The sequence below is a fragment of the Theobroma cacao genome, chromosome 9 (assembly GCF_053813885.1).
Source record: "Theobroma cacao isolate CCN51 chromosome 9, ASM5381388v1, whole genome shotgun sequence".
Taxonomy (NCBI): Eukaryota; Viridiplantae; Streptophyta; class Magnoliopsida; order Malvales; family Malvaceae; genus Theobroma; species Theobroma cacao.
Window position 1 is genome coordinate 27063968 of NC_142647.1, and position 17123 is coordinate 27081090.

Below are 17123 nucleotides of genomic sequence, written 5' to 3' on the forward strand. Positions count from 1 at the left end.
GTCACCAATGCCTTTGTAAGCCTTATTACTCGCTTTAAATGGTTATATAATCTCATTATTGATTTGAAGTTGAATTTTTTTGAATTTTTTGTTAAAACAGATTATAATTGGATGTTTTCCTCGGGAAACGTGAAGCGAATCCCATCCATTGACAAGAAAAGTCCATTTATAGTCACCAATGCCTTTGTAAGCCTTATTACTAGCTTTAAATGGTTTTATAATCTCATTATTGATTTTAAGTTTAATTTTTTTACATTTTTTGTTTAAACAGATTATAATTGGATGTTTCCCTCGAGAAACGTGAAGCGAATCCCATCCATTCAAGACAAAAGTCCATTTATAGTCACCAATGCCTTTGTAAGCCTTATTACTCGCTTTAAATGTTTTTATAATCCCGTTTTTCATTTTAAGTTGAACTTTTTTGCATTTTTCGTTAAACCAGATTATAATTGGATGTTTCCCTCGGGAAACGTGAAGCGAATCCCATCCATTGACAAGAAAAGTCCATTTATAGTCACCAATGCCTTTGAAAGCCTTATTACTCGCTTTAAATGGTTTTATAATCTCATTATTGATGTTAAGTTTAATTTTTTTACAGTTTTTGTTAAAACAGATTATAATTGGATGTTTCTCTCGAGAAACGTGAAGCGAATCCCATCCATTGATAAGAAAAGTCCATTTATAGTCACCAATGCCTTTGTAAGCCTTATTACTCGCTTTAAATTGTTTTATAATCTCATTATTGATTTTAAGTTTAATTTTTTTATATTTTTTGTTAAAACAGAATATAATAGGATATTTCCCTCGAGAAACGTGAAGCGAATCCCATCCATTGAAAAGAAAAGTCCATTTATAGTCACCAATGCCTTTGTAAGCCTTATTACTCGCTTTAAATGGTTATATAATCTCATTATTGATTTGAAGTTGAATTTTTTTGAATTTTTTGTTAAAACAGATTATAATTGGATGTTTTCCTCGGGAAACGTGAAGCGAATCCCATCCATTGACAAGAAAAGTCCATTTATAGTCACCAATGCATTTGTAAGCCTTATTACTAGCTTTAAATGGTTTTATAATCTCATTATTGATTTTAAGTTTAATTTTTTTACATTTTTTGTTTAAACAGATTATAATTGGATGTTTCCCTCGAGAAACGTGAAGCGAATCCCATCCATTGACAAGAAAAGTCCATTTATAGTCACCAATGCCTTTGTAAACCTTATTACTCGCTTTAAATGGTTTTATAATCTCATTATTGATCTTAAATTGAATTTTTTTGATTTTTTTGTTAAAACAGATTATAATTGGATATTTCCCTCGGGAAACGTGAAGCGAATCCCATCCATTGACAGGAAAAGTCAATTTATAGTCACCAATGCCTTTGTAAGCCTTATTACTAGCTTTAAATGGTTTTATAATCTCATTATTGATTTTAAGTTTAATTTTTTTACATTTTTTGCTTAAACAGATTATAATTGGATGTTTCCCTCGAGAAACGTGAAGCGGATCCCATCCATTCAAGACAAAAGTCCATTTATAGTCACCAATGCCTTTGTAAGCCTTATTACTCGCTTTAAATGTTTTTATAATCCCGTTTTTCATTTTAAGTTGAACTTTTTTGCATTTTTCGTTAAACCAGATTATAATTGGATGTTTCCCTCGGGAAACGTGAAGCGAATCCCATCCATTGACAAGAAAAGTCCATTTATAGTCACCAATGCCTTTGAAAGCCTTATTACTCGCTTTAAATGGTTTTATAATCTCATTATTGATGTTAAGTTTAATTTTTTTACAGTTTTTGTTAAAACAGATTATAATTGGATGTTTCTCTCGAGAAACGTGAAGCGAATCCCATCCATTGACAAGAAAAGTCAATTTATAGTCACCAATGCCTTTGTAAGCCTTATTACTCGCTTTAAATGGTTTTATAATTTCATTATTGATTTTAAGTTTAATTTTTTTACTTTTTTTGTTGAAACAGATTATAATTGGAAGTTTCCCTCGAGAAACGTGAAGCGAATCCCATCCATTGACAAGAAAAGTCCATTTATAGTCACCAATGCCTTTGAAAGCCTTATTACTCGCCTTAAATGGTTTTATAATGTCATTATCGATGTTATGTTTAATTTTTTTACAATTTTTGTTAAAACATATTATAATTGGATGTTTCCCTCGGGAAACGTGAAGCGAATCCCATCCATTGATAAGAAAAGTCCATTTATAGTCACCAATGCCTTTGTAAGCCTTATTACTCGCTGTAAATGGTTATATAATCTCATTATTGATTTTAAGTTGAATTTTTTTGAATTTTTTGTTAAAACAGATTATAATTGGATGTTGCCCTCGGGAAACGTGAAGTGAATCCCATCCATTGACAAAAAAAGTCCGTTTATAGTCACCAATACCTTTGAAAGCGTTATTACTCGCTTTAAATGGTTTTATAATCTCGTTATTGATTTTAAGTTGAACTTTTTTGCATTTTTCGTTAAAACAGATTATAATTGGATGTTTCCCTTGGGAAACGTGATGCGAATCCCATCCATTGACAAGAAAAGTCCATTTATAGTCACCAATGCCTTTGTAAGCCTTATTACTCGCTTTAAATGTTTTTATAATCCCGTTTTTTATTTTAAGTTGAACTTTTTTACATTTTTCGTTAAACCAGATTATAATTGGATGTTTCCCTCGGGAAACGTGAAGCGAATCCCATCCATTGACAAGAAAAGTCCATTTATAGTCACCAATGCCTTTGAAAGCCTTATTACTCGCTTTAAATGGTTTTATAATCTCATTATTGATGTTAAGTTTAATTTTTTTACAGTTTTTGTTAAAACAGATTATAATTGGATGTTTCTCTCGAGAAACGTGAAGCGAATCCCATCCATTGACAAGAAAAGTCCATTTATAGTCACCAATGCCTTTGTAAGCCTTATTACTCGCTTTAAATGGTTTTATAATCTCGTTATTGATTTTAAGTTGAATTTTTTTGCATTTGTCCTCAAAACAGATTATAATTGGATGTTTCCCTCGAGAAACGTGAGGTGAATCCCATCCATTGACAAGAAAATTCCATTTATAGTCAGCAATGCCTTTGAAAGCCTTATTACTCGCTTTAAATGGTTTGATAATCTCATTATTGATGTTAAGTTTAATTTTTTTACAGTTTTTGTTAAAACAGATTATAATTGGATGTTTTCCTCGGGAAACGTGAAGCGAATCCCATCCATTGATAAGAAAAGTCCATTTATAGTCACCAATGCCTTTGTAAGCCTTATTACTCGCTTTAAATGGTTATATAATCTCATTATTGATTTGAAGTTGAATTTTTTTGAATTTTTTGTTAAAACAGATTATAATTGGATGTTTTCCTCGGGAAACGTGAAGCGAATCCCATCCATTGACAAGAAAAGTCCATTTATAGTCACCAATGCCTTTGTAAGCCTTATTACTCGCTTTAAATGGTTATATAATCTCATTATTGATTTGAAGTTGAATTTTTTTGAATTTTTTGTTAAAACAGATTATAATTGGATGTTTTCCTCGGGAAACGTGAAGCGAATCCCATCCATTGACAAGAAAAGTCCATTTATAGTCACCAATGCCTTTGTAAGCCTTATTACTAGCTTTAAATGGTTTTATAATCTCATTATTGATTTTAAGTTTAATTTTTTTACATTTTTTGTTTAAACAGATTATAATTGGATGTTTCCCTCGAGAAACGTGAAGCGAATCCCATCCATTCAAGACAAAAGTCCATTTATAGTCACCAATGCCTTTGTAAGCCTTATTACTCGCTTTAAATGTTTTTATAATCCCGTTTTTCATTTTAAGTTGAACTTTTTTGCATTTTTCGTTAAACCAGATTATAATTGGATGTTTCCCTCGGGAAACGTGAAGCGAATCCCATCCATTGACAAGAAAAGTCCATTTATAGTCACCAATGCCTTTGAAAGCCTTATTACTCGCTTTAAATGGTTTTATAATCTCATTATTGATGTTAAGTTTAATTTTTTTACAGTTTTTGTTAAAACAGATTATAATTGGATGTTTCTCTCGAGAAACGTGAAGCGAATCCCATCCATTGATAAGAAAAGTCCATTTATAGTCACCAATGCCTTTGTAAGCCTTATTACTCGCTTTAAATGGTTTTATAATCTCATTATTGATTTTAAGTTTAATTTTTTTATATTTTTTGTTAAAACAGAATATAATAGGATATTTCCCTCGAGAAACGTGAAGCGAATCCCATCCATTGAAAAGAAAAGTCCATTTATAGTCACCAATGCCTTTGTAAGCCATATTACTCGCTTTAAATGGTTATATAATCTCATTATTGATTTGAAGTTGAATTTTTTTGAATTTTTTGTTAAAACAGATTATAATTGGATGTTTTCCTCGGGAAACGTGAAGCGAATCCCATCCATTGACAAGAAAAGTCCATTTATAGTCACCAATGCATTTGTAAGCCTTATTACTAGCTTTAAATGGTTTTATAATCTCATTATTGATTTTAAGTTTAATTTTTTTACATTTTTTGTTTAAACAGATTATAATTGGATGTTTCCCTCGAGAAACGTGAAGCGAATCCCATCCATTGACAAGAAAAGTCCATTTATAGTCACCAATGCCTTTGTAAACCTTATTACTCGCTTTAAATGGTTTTATAATCTCATTATTGATCTTAAATTGAATTTTTTTGATTTTTTTGTTAAAACAGATTATAATTGGATATTTCCCTCGGGAAACGTGAAGCGAATCCCATCCATTGACAAGAAAAGTCAATTTATAGTCACCAATGCCTTTGTAAGCCTTATTACTAGCTTTAAATGGTTTTATAATCTCATTATTGATTTTAAGTTTAATTTTTTTACATTTTTTGCTTAAACAGATTATAATTGGATGTTTCCCTCGAGAAACGTGAAGCGGATCCCATCCATTCAAGAAAAAAGTCCATTTATAGTCACCAATGCCTTTGTAAGCCTTATTACTCGCTTTAAATGTTTTTATAATCCCGTTTTTCATTTTAAGTTGAACTTTTTTGCATTTTTCGTTAAACCAGATTATAATTGGATGTTTCCCTCGGGAAACGTGAAGCGAATCCCATCCATTGACAAGAAAAGTCCATTTATAGTCACCAATGCCTTTGAAAGCCTTATTACTCGCTTTAAATGGTTTTATAATCTCATTATTGATGTTAAGTTTAATTTTTTTACAGTTTTTGTTAAAACAGATTATAATTGGATGTTTCTCTCGAGAAACGTGAAGCGAATCCCATCCATTGATAAGAAAAGTCCATTTATAGTCACCAATGCCTTTGTAAGCCTTATTACTCGCTTTAAATGGTTTTATAATCTCATTATTGATTTTAAGTTTAATTTTTTTATATTTTTTGTTAAAACAGAATATAATAGGATATTTCCCTCGAGAAACGTGAAGCGAATCCCATCCATTGAAAAGAAAAGTCCATTTATAGTCACCAATGCCTTTGTAAGCCTTATTACTCGCTTTAAATGGTTATATAATCTCATTATTGATTTGAAGTTGAATTTTTTTGAATTTTTTGTTCAAACAGATTATAATTGGATGTTTTCCTCGGGAAACGTGAAGCGAATCCCATCCATTGACAAGAAAAGTCCATTTATAGTCACCAATGCATTTGTAAGCCTTATTACTAGCTTTAAATGGTTTTATAATCTCATTATTGATTTTAAGTTTAATTTTTTTACATTTTTTGTTTAAACAGATTATAATTGGATGTTTCCCTCGAGAAACGTGAAGCGAATCCCATCCATTGACAAGAAAAGTCCATTTATAGTCACCAATGCCTTTGTAAACCTTATTACTCGCTTTAAATGGTTTTATAATCTCATTATTGATCTTAAATTGAATTTTTTTGATTTTTTTGTTAAAACAGATTATAATTGGATATTTCCCTCGGGAAACGTGAAGCGAATCCCATCCATTGACAAGAAAAGTCAATTTATAGTCACCAATGCCTTTGTAAGCCTTATTACTCGCTTTAAATGTTTTTATAATCCTGTTATTGATTTTAAGTTGAACTTTTTTGCATTTTTCGTTAAAACAGATTATAATTGGATGTTTCCCTCGGGAAACGTGAAGCGAATCCCATCCATTGACAAGAAAAGTCCATTTATAGTCACCAATGCCTTTGAAAGCCTTATTACTCGCTTTAAATGGTTTTATAATTTCATTATTGATGTTAAGTTTAATTTTTTTACAGTTTTTGTTAAAACAGATTATAATTGGATGTTTCTCTCGAGAAACGTGAAGCGAATCCCATCCATTGACATGAAAAGTCCATTTATAGTCACCAATGCCTTTGTAAGCCTTATTACTCGCTTTAAATGGTTTTATAATCTCATTATTGATTTTAAGTTTAATTTTTTTATATTTTTTGTTAAAACAGAATATAATAGGATATTTCCCTCGAGAAACGTGAAGCGAATCCCATCCATTGAAAAGAAAAGTCCATTTATTGTCACCAATGCCTTTGTAAGCCTTATTACTCGCTTTAAATGGTTATATAATCTCATTATTGATTTTAAGTTTAATTATTTTGAATTTTTTGTTAAAACCGATTATAATTGGATGTTTTCCTCGGGAAACGTGAATCGAATCCCATCCATTGACAAGAAAAGTCCATTTATAGTCACCAATGCATTTGTAAGCCTTATTACTAGCTTTAAATGGTTTTATAATCTCATTATTGATTTTAAGTTTAATTTTTTTACATTTTTTGTTTAAACAGATTATAATTGGATGTTTCCCTCGAGAAACGTGAAGCGAATCCCATCCATTGACAAGAAAAGTCCATTTATAGTCACCAATGCCTTTGTAAACCTTATTACTCGCTTTAAATGGTTTTCTAATCTCATTATTGATCTTAAATTGAATTTTTTTGATTTTTTTGTTAAAACAGATTATAATTGGATATTTCCCTCGGGAAACGTGAAGCGAATCCCATCCATTGACAAGAAAAGTCAATTTATAGTCACCAATGCCTTTGTAAGCCTTATTACTCGCTTTAAATGTTTTTATAATCCTGTTATTGATTTTAAGTTGAACTTTTTTGCATTTTTCGTTAAAACAGATTATAATTGGATGTTTCCCTCGGGGAACGTTAAGCGAATCCCATCCATTGACAAGAAAAGTCCATTTATAGTCACCAATGCCTTTGAAAGCCTTATTACTCGCTTTAAATGGTTTTATAATTTCATTATTGATGTTAAGTTTAATTTTTTTACAGTTTTTGTTAAAACAGATTATAATTGGATGTTTCTCTCGAGAAACGTGAAGCGAATCCCATCCATTGACATGAAAACTCCATTTATAGTCACCAATGCCTTTGTAAGCCTTATTACTCGCTTTAAATGGTTTTATAATCTCATTATTGATTTTAAGTTTAATTTTTTTATATTTTTTGTTAAAACAGAATATAATAGGATATTTCCCTCGAGAAACGTGAAGCGAATCCCATCCATTGAAAAGAAAAGTCCATTTATTGTCACCAATGCCTTTGTAAGCCTTATTACTCGCTTTAAATGGTTTTATAATCTCATTATTGATGTTAAGTTTAATTTTTTTACAGTTTTTGTTAAAACAGATTATAATTGGATGTTTCTCTCGAGAAACGTGAAGCGAATCCCATCCATTGATAAGAAAAGTCCATTTATAGTCACCAATGCCTTTGTAAGCCTTATTACTCGCTTTAAATGGTTTTATAATCTCATTATTGATTTTAAGTTTAATTTTTTTATATTTTTTGTTAAAACAGAATATAATAGGATATTTCCCTCGAGAAACGTGAAGCGAATCCCATCCATTGAAAAGAAAAGTCCATTTATAGTCACCAATGCCTTTGTAAGCCTTATTACTCGCTTTAAATGGTTATATAATCTCATTATTGATTTGAAGTTGAATTTTTTTGAATTTTTTGTTAAAACAGATTATAATTGGATGTTTTCCTCGGGAAACGTGAAGCGAATCCCATCCATTGACAAGAAAAGTCCATTTATAGTCACCAATGCATTTGTAAGCCTTATTACTAGCTTTAAATGGTTTTATAATCTCATTATTGATTTTAAGTTTAATTTTTTTACATTTTTTGTTTAAACAGATTATAATTGGATGTTTCCCTCGAGAAACGTGAAGCGAATCCCATCCATTGACAAGAAAAGTCCATTTATAGTCACCAATGCCTTTGTAAACCTTATTACTCGCTTTAAATGGTTTTATAATCTCATTATTGATCTTAAATTGAATTTTTTTGATTTTTTTGTTAAAACAGATTATAATTGGATATTTCCCTCGGGAAACGTGAAGCGAATCCCATCCATTGACAAGAAAAGTCAATTTATAGTCACCAATGCCTTTGTAAGCCTTATTACTAGCTTTAAATGGTTTTATAATCTCATTATTGATTTTAAGTTTAATTTTTTTACATTTTTTGCTTAAACAGATTATAATTGGATGTTTCCCTCGAGAAACGTGAAGCGGATCCCATCCATTCAAGACAAAAGTCCATTTATAGTCACCAATGCCTTTGTAAGCCTTATTACTCGCTTTAAATGTTTTTATAATCCCGTTTTTCATTTTAAGTTGAACTTTTTTGCATTTTTCGTTAAACCAGATTATAATTGGATGTTTCCCTCGGGAAACGTGAAGCGAATCCCATCCATTGACAAGAAAAGTCCATTTATAGTCACCAATGCCTTTGAAAGCCTTATTACTCGCTTTAAATGGTTTTATAATCTCATTATTGATGTTAAGTTTAATTTTTTTACAGTTTTTGTTAAAACAGATTATAATTGGATGTTTCTCTCGAGAAACGTGAAGCGAATCCCATCCATTGATAAGAAAAGTCCATTTATAGTCACCAATGCCTTTGTAAGCCTTATTACTCGCTTTAAATGGTTTTATAATCTCATTATTGATTTTAAGTTTAATTTTTTTATATTTTTTGTTAAAACAGAATATAATAGGATATTTCCCTCGAGAAACGTGAAGCGAATCCCATCCATTGAAAAGAAAAGTCCATTTATAGTCACCAATGCCTTTGTAAGCCTTATTACTCGCTTTAAATGGTTATATAATCTCATTATTGATTTGAAGTTGAATTTTTTTGAATTTTTTGTTCAAACAGATTATAATTGGATGTTTTCCTCGGGAAACGTGAAGCGAATCCCATCCATTGACAAGAAAAGTCCATTTATAGTCACCAATGCATTTGTAAGCCTTATTACTAGCTTTAAATGGTTTTATAATCTCATTATTGATTTTAAGTTTAATTTTTTTACATTTTTTGTTTAAACAGATTATAATTGGATGTTTCCCTCGAGAAACGTGAAGCGAATCCCATCCATTGACAAGAAAAGTCCATTTATAGTCACCAATGCCTTTGTAAACCTTATTACTCGCTTTAAATGGTTTTATAATCTCATTATTGATCTTAAATTGAATTTTTTTGATTTTTTTGTTAAAACAGATTATAATTGGATATTTCCCTCGGGAAACGTGAAGCGAATCCCATCCATTGACAAGAAAAGTCAATTTATAGTCACCAATGCCTTTGTAAGCCTTATTACTCGCTTTAAATGTTTTTATAATCCTGTTATTGATTTTAAGTTGAACTTTTTTGCATTTTTCGTTAAAACAGATTATAATTGGATGTTTCCCTCGGGAAACGTGAAGCGAATCCCATCCATTGACAAGAAAAGTCCATTTATAGTCACCAATGCCTTTGAAAGCCTTATTACTCGCTTTAAATGGTTTTATAATTTCATTATTGATGTTAAGTTTAATTTTTTTACAGTTTTTGTTAAAACAGATTATAATTGGATGTTTCTCTCGAGAAACGTGAAGCGAATCCCATCCATTGACATGAAAAGTCCATTTATAGTCACCAATGCCTTTGTAAGCCTTATTACTCGCTTTAAATGGTTTTATAATCTCATTATTGATTTTAAGTTTAATTTTTTTATATTTTTTGTTAAAACAGAATATAATAGGATATTTCCCTCGAGAAACGTGAAGCGAATCCCATCCATTGAAAAGAAAAGTCCATTTATTGTCACCAATGCCTTTGTAAGCCTTATTACTCGCTTTAAATGGTTATATAATCTCATTATTGATTTTAAGTTTAATTTTTTTGAATTTTTTGTTAAAACCGATTATAATTGGATGTTTTCCTCGGGAAACGTGAATCGAATCCCATCCATTGACAAGAAAAGTCCATTGATAGTCACCAATGCATTTGTAAGCCTTATTACTAGCTTTAAATGGTTTTATAATCTCATTATTGATTTTAAGTTTAATTTTTTTACATTTTTTGTTTAAACAGATTATAATTGGATGTTTCCCTCGAGAAACGTGAAGCGAATCCCATCCATTGACAAGAAAAGTCCATTTATAGTCACCAATGCCTTTGTAAACCTTATTACTCGCTTTAAATGGTTTTCTAATCTCATTATTGATCTTAAATTGAATTTTTTTGATTTTTTTGTTAAAACAGATTATAATTGGATATTTCCCTCGGGAAACGTGAAGCGAATCCCATCCATTGACAAGAAAAGTCAATTTATAGTCACCAATGCCTTTGTAAGCCTTATTACTCGCTTTAAATGTTTTTATAATCCTGTTATTGATTTTAAGTTGAACTTTTTTGCATTTTTCGTTAAAACAGATTATAATTGGATGTTTCCCTCGGGAAACGTGAAGCGAATCCCATCCATTGACAAGAAAAGTCCATTTATAGTCACCAATGCCTTTGAAAGCCTTATTACTCGCTTTAAATGGTTTTATAATTTCATTATTGATGTTAAGTTTAATTTTTTTACAGTTTTTGTTAAAACAGATTATAATTGGATGTTTCTCTCGAGAAACGTGAAGCGAATCCCATCCATTGACATGAAAAGTCCATTTATAGTCACCAATGCCTTTGTAAGCCTTATTACTCGCTTTAAATGGTTTTATAATCTCATTATTGATTTTAAGTTTAATTTTTTTATATTTTTTGTTAAAACAGAATATAATAGGATATTTCCCTCGAGAAACGTGAAGCGAATCCCATCCATTGAAAAGAAAAGTCCATTTATTGTCACCAATGCCTTTGTAAGCCTTATTACTCGCTTTAAATGGTTTTATAATCTCATTATTGATGTTAAGTTTAATTTTTTTACAGTTTTTGTTAAAACAGATTATAATTGGATGTTTCTCTCGAGAAACGTGAAGCGAATCCCATCCATTGATAAGAAAAGTCCATTTATAGTCACCAATGCCTTTGTAAGCCTTATTACTCGCTTTAAATGGTTTTATAATCTCATTATTGATTTTAAGTTTAATTTTTTTATATTTTTTGTTAAAACAGAATATAATAGGATATTTCCCTCGAGAAACGTGAAGCGAATCCCATCCATTGAAAAGAAAAGTCCATTTATAGTCACCAATGCCTTTGTAAGCCATATTACTCGCTTTAAATGGTTATATAATCTCATTATTGATTTGAAGTTGAATTTTTTTGAATTTTTTGTTAAAACAGATTATAATTGGATGTTTTCCTCGGGAAACGTGAAGCGAATCCCATCCATTGACAAGAAAAGTCCATTTATAGTCACCAATGCATTTGTAAGCCTTATTACTAGCTTTAAATGGTTTTATAATCTCATTATTGATTTTAAGTTTAATTTTTTTACATTTTTTATTTAAACAGATTATAATTGGATGTTTCCCTCGAGAAACGTGAAGCGAATCCCATCCATTGACAAGAAAAGTCCATTTATAGTCACCAATGCCTTTGTAAACCTTATTACTCGCTTTAAATGGTTTTATAATCTCATTATTGATCTTAAATTGAATTTTTTTGATTTTTTTGTTAAAACAGATTATAATTGGATATTTCCCTCGGGAAACGTGAAGCGAATCCCATCCATTGACAAGAAAAGTCAATTTATAGTCACCAATGCCTTTGTAAGCCTTATTACTAGCTTTAAATGGTTTTATAATCTCATTATTGATTTTAAGTTTAATTTTTTTACATTTTTTGCTTAAACAGATTATAATTGGATGTTTCCCTCGAGAAACGTGAAGCGGATCCCATCCATTCAAGACAAAAGTCCATTTATAGTCACCAATGCCTTTGTAAGCCTTATTACTCGCTTTAAATGTTTTTATAATCCCGTTTTTCATTTTAAGTTGAACTTTTTTGCATTTTTCGTTAAACCAGATTATAATTGGATGTTTCCCTCGGGAAACGTGAAGCGAATCCCATCCATTGACAAGAAAAGTCCATTTATAGTCACCAATGCCTTTGAAAGCCTTATTACTCGCTTTAAATGGTTTTATAATCTCATTATTGATGTTAAGTTTAATTTTTTTACAGTTTTTGTTAAAACAGATTATAATTGGATGTTTCTCTCGAGAAACGTGAAGCGAATCCCATCCATTGATAAGAAAAGTCCATTTATAGTCACCAATGCCTTTGTAAGCCTTATTACTCGCTTTAAATGGTTATATAATCTCATTATTGATTTGAAGTTGAATTTTTTTGAATTTTTTGTTAAAACAGATTATAATTGGATGTTTTCCTCGGGAAACGTGAAGCGAATCCCATCCATTGACAAGAAAAGTCCATTTATAGTCACCAATACCTTTGTAAGCCTTATTACTCGCTTTAAATGGTTATATAATCTCATTATTGATTTGAAGTTGAATTTTTTTGAATTTTTTGTTAAAACAGATTATAATTGGATGTTTTCCTCGGGAAACGTGAAGCGAATCCCATCCATTGACAAGAAAAGTCCATTTATAGTCACCAATGCCTTTGTAAGCCTTATTACTAGCTTTAAATGGTTTTATAATCTCATTATTGATTTTAAGTTTAATTTTTTTACATTTTTTGTTTAAACAGATTATAATTGGATGTTTCCCTCGAGAAACGTGAAGCGAATCCCATCCATTCAAGACAAAAGTCCATTTATAGTCACCAATGCCTTTGTAAGCCTTATTACTCGCTTTAAATGTTTTTATAATCCCGTTTTTCATTTTAAGTTGAACTTTTTTGCATTTTTCGTTAAACCAGATTATAATTGGATGTTTCCCTCGGGAAACGTGAAGCGAATCCCATCCATTGACAAGAAAAGTCCATTTATAGTCACCAATGCCTTTGAAAGCCTTATTACTCGCTTTAAATGGTTTTATAATCTCATTATTGATGTTAAGTTTAATTTTTTTACAGTTTTTGTTAAAACAGATTATAATTGGATGTGTCTCTCGAGAAACGTGAAGCGAATCCCATCCATTGATAAGAAAAGTCTATTTATAGTCACCAATGCCTTTGTAAGCCTTATTACTCGCTTTAAATGGTTTTATAATCTCATTATTGATTTTAAGTTTAATTTTTTTATATTTTTTGTTAAAACAGAATATAATAGGATATTTCCCTCGAGAAACGTGAAGCGAATCCCATCCATTGAAAAGAAAAGTCCATTTATAGTCACCAATGCCTTTGTAAGCCATATTACTCGCTTTAAATGGTTATATAATCTCATTATTGATTTGAAGTTGAATTTTTTTGAATTTTTTGTTAAAACAGATTATAATTGGATGTTTTCCTCGGGAAACGTGAAGCGAATCCCATCCATTGACAAGAAAAGTCCATTTATAGTCACCAATGCATTTGTAAGCCTTATTACTAGCTTTAAATGGTTTTATAATCTCATTATTGATTTTAAGTTTAATTTTTTTACATTTTTTGTTTAAACAGATTATAATTGGATGTTTCCCTCGAGAAACGTGAAGCGAATCCCATCCATTGACAAGACAAGTCCATTTATAGTCACCAATGCCTTTGTAAACCTTATTACTCGCTTTAAATGGTTTTATAATCTCATTATTGATCTTAAATTGAATTTTTTTGATTTTTTTGTTAAAACAGATTATAATTGGATATTTCCCTCGGGAAACGTGAAGCGAATCCCATCCATTGACAAGAAAAGTCAATTTATAGTCACCAATGCCTTTGTAAGCCTTATTACTAGCTTTAAATGGTTTTATAATCTCATTATTGATTTTAAGTTTAATTTTTTTACATTTTTTGCTTAAACAGATTATAATTGGATGTTTCCCTCGAGAAACGTGAAGCGGATCCCATCCATTCAAGACAAAAGTCCATTTATAGTCACCAATGCCTTTGTAAGCCTTATTACTCGCTTTAAATGTTTTTATAATCCCGTTTTTCATTTTAAGTTGAACTTTTTTGCATTTTTCGTTAAACCAGATTATAATTGGATGTTTCCCTCGGGAAACGTGAAGCGAATCCCATCCATTGACAAGAAAAGTCCATTTATAGTCACCAATGCCTTTGAAAGCCTTATTACTCGCTTTAAATGGTTTTATAATCTCATTATTGATGTTAAGTTTAATTTTTTTACAGTTTTTGTTAAAACAGATTATAATTGGATGTTTCTCTCGAGAAACGTGAAGCGAATCCCATCCATTGATAAGAAAAGTCCATTTATAGTCACCAATGCCTTTGTAAGCCTTATTACTCGCTTTAAATGGTTTTATAATCTCATTATTGATTTTAAGTTTAATTTTTTTATATTTTTTGTTAAAACAGAATATAATAGGATATTTCCCTCGAGAAACGTGAAGCGAATCCCATCCATTGAAAAGAAAAGTCCATTTATAGTCACCAATGCCTTTGTAAGCCTTATTACTCGCTTTAAATGGTTATATAATCTCATTATTGATTTGAAGTTGAATTTTTTTGAATTTTTTGTTAAAACAGATTATAATTGGATGTTTTCCTCGGGAAACGTGAAGCGAATCCCATCCATTGACAAGAAAAGTCCATTTATAGTCACCAATGCATTTGTAAGCCTTATTACTAGCTTTAAATGGTTTTATAATCTCATTATTGATTTTAAGTTTAATTTTTTTACATTTTTTGTTTAAACAGATTATAATTGGATGTTTCCCTCGAGAAACGTGAAGCGAATCCCATCCATTGACAAGAAAAGTCCATTTATAGTCACCAATGCCTTTGTAAACCTTATTACTCGCTTTAAATGGTTTTATAATCTCATTATTGATCTTAAATTGAATTTTTTTGATTTTTTTGTTAAAACAGATTATAATTGGATATTTCCCTCGGGAAACGTGAAGCGAATCCCATCCATTGACAAGAAAAGTCAATTTATAGTCACCAATGCCTTTGTAAGCCTTATTACTCGCTTTAAATGTTTTTATAATCCTGTTATTGATTTTAAGTTGAACTTTTTTGCATTTTTCGTTAAAACAGATTATAATTGGATGTTTCCCTCGGGAAACGTGAAGCGAATCCCATCCATTGACAAGAAAAGTCCATTTATAGTCACCAATGCCTTTGAAAGCCTTATTACTCGCTTTAAATGGTTTTATAATTTCATTATTGATGTTAAGTTTAATTTTTTTACAGTTTTTGTTAAAACAGATTATAATTGGATGTTTCTCTCGAGAAACGTGAAGCGAATCCCATCCATTGACATGAAAAGTCCATTTATAGTCACCAATGCCTTTGTAAGCCTTATTACTCGCTTTAAATGGTTTTATAATCTCATTATTGATTTTAAGTTTAATTTTTTTATATTTTTTGTTAAAACAGAATATAATAGGATATTTCCCTCGAGAAACGTGAAGCGAATCCCATCCATTGAAAAGAAAAGTCCATTTATTGTCACCAATGCCTTTGTAAGCCTTATTACTCGCTTTAAATGGTTATATAATCTCATTATTGATTTTAAGTTTAATTATTTTGAATTTTTTGTTAAAACCGATTATAATTGGATGTTTTCCTCGGGAAACGTGAATCGAATCCCATCCATTGACAAGAAAAGTCCATTGATAGTCACCAATGCATTTGTAAGCCTTATTACTAGCTTTAAATGGTTTTATAATCTCATTATTGATTTTAAGTTTAATTTTTTTACATTTTTTGTTTAAACAGATTATAATTGGATGTTTCCCTCGAGAAACGTGAAGCGAATCCCATCCATTGACAAGAAAAGTCCATTTATAGTCACCAATGCCTTTGTAAACCTTATTACTCGCTTTAAATGGTTTTCTAATCTCATTATTGATCTTAAATTGAATTTTTTTGATTTTTTTGTTAAAACAGATTATAATTGGATATTTCCCTCGGGAAACGTGAAGCGAATCCCATCCATTGACAAGAAAAGTCAATTTATAGTCACCAATGCCTTTGTAAGCCTTATTACTCGCTTTAAATGTTTTTATAATCCTGTTATTGATTTTAAGTTGAACTTTTTTGCATTTTTCGTTAAAACAGATTATAATTGGATGTTTCCCTCGGGAAACGTTAAGCGAATCCCATCCATTGACAAGAAAAGTCCATTTATAGTCACCAATGCCTTTGAAAGCCTTATTACTCGCTTTAAATGGTTTTATAATTTCATTATTGATGTTAAGTTTAATTTTTTTACAGTTTTTGTTAAAACAGATTATAATTGGATGTTTCTCTCGAGAAACGTGAAGCGAATCCCATCCATTGACATGAAAAGTCCATTTATAGTCACCAATGCCTTTGTAAGCCTTATTACTCGCTTTAAATGGTTTTATAATCTCATTATTGATTTTAAGTTTAATTTTTTTATATTTTTTGTTAAAACAGAATATAATAGGATATTTCCCTCGAGAAACGTGAAGCGAATCCCATCCATTGAAAAGAAAAGTCCATTTATTGTCACCAATGCCTTTGTAAGCCTTATTACTCGCTTTAAATGGTTTTATAATCTCATTATTGATGTTAAGTTTAATTTTTTTACAGTTTTTGTTAAAACAGATTATAATTGGATGTTTCTCTCGAGAAACGTGAAGCGAATCCCATCCATTGATAAGAAAAGTCCATTTATAGTCACCAATGCCTTTGTAAGCCTTATTACTCGCTTTAAATGGTTTTATAATCTCATTATTGATTTTAAGTTTAATTTTTTTATATTTTTTGTTAAAACAGAATATAATAGGATATTTCCCTCGAGAAACGTGAAGCGAATCCCATCCATTGAAAAGAAAAGTCCATTTATAGTCACCAATGCCTTTGTAAGCCT